This window comes from Tupaia chinensis, unplaced genomic scaffold (assembly GCF_000334495.1).
Source record: "Tupaia chinensis unplaced genomic scaffold, TupChi_1.0 Scaffold000046_2, whole genome shotgun sequence".
NCBI classification, from domain to species: Eukaryota; Metazoa; Chordata; class Mammalia; order Scandentia; family Tupaiidae; genus Tupaia; species Tupaia belangeri.
In genome coordinates this window covers 95060-95902 of record NW_006159503.1, presented here as the reverse complement: position 1 = coordinate 95902, position 843 = coordinate 95060, and the positions used below count along the sequence as shown (strand labels likewise).

General features: G+C 36.2%; 1 pseudogene; it reads right to left on the bottom strand.

Moving 5' to 3' along the window:
• Positions 1–234: 234 nt before the first annotated feature.
• LOC114008668 (histidine triad nucleotide-binding protein 1 pseudogene) lies at positions 235–665 on the bottom strand (annotated as a pseudogene).
• Between the last annotated feature and the right edge of the window lie 178 nt (positions 666–843).

The window sequence follows — 843 nt, the reverse complement described above, 5'->3', positions numbered from 1 at the left end:
TAGGGAAAAATAGTTCTTTTTTTTTTTTACATAAAAATTTAAGGAAGTATTAAGTTCCTACATTACAAGAGCTATCCTAATGATAGTGTCTTACTATATCTTTCTATATGCATTTTATTTTGACTTTTTTTCCCACTTCAAACCATGTAACAAAGTTTTTCATTGTGTTTAGTTTTTCAAATTATGTTCTCAATCTCTTCATACACAGGCAAAAATAAGTGTGCTCTTAATGTATCAGCACTTGCAAACTTGATTATTGATTATAGAAGGTAAAATTATCTCCAAAATATGCTTAACAGAGCAATTCACCTGCCAGCCTCCAAGAACGTGGAGATGAACCAGAGACAGATTGCCCTCCTCTGAACCTTTGGTCACCACCGTTCCTTAACTCTTTTTCCAGCCCACATCAGTAGCACATTTCTTGTCGCAAGCACTAAATGTCCAAGAAGACTTTGATCATAATTTTCTGCTATAGAAGTCTGGGATATGTGTTTCTTGATTATCATCAGAAAATGTGTGGGTGCTTGGAGGGAAATGTCATGAAAAGCAGAATGATGGCCATCTTCAAAAATCATTTCGACTGGGACTTTCTTGAAGGTAATGATTCCAAAGATCATGCAGCCACCAAGCTTGGTGACCTGAGCCTTAGCAATCTCATCTGCCATCTCAGCCTCCTTTCCTCCATACCACCGGGAAAACAAGCTTCTTTTGATATAAAATTTCTCAAGTGACTTTAAATAATCCCAGGTTGTCTTGAAAATAAAAACCACTCTAAGAATTTCAAACAGAAAGGATCTTAATTTGGGGAACTGAGTGAACACAAAACCAATGAAAGAGCTGAAA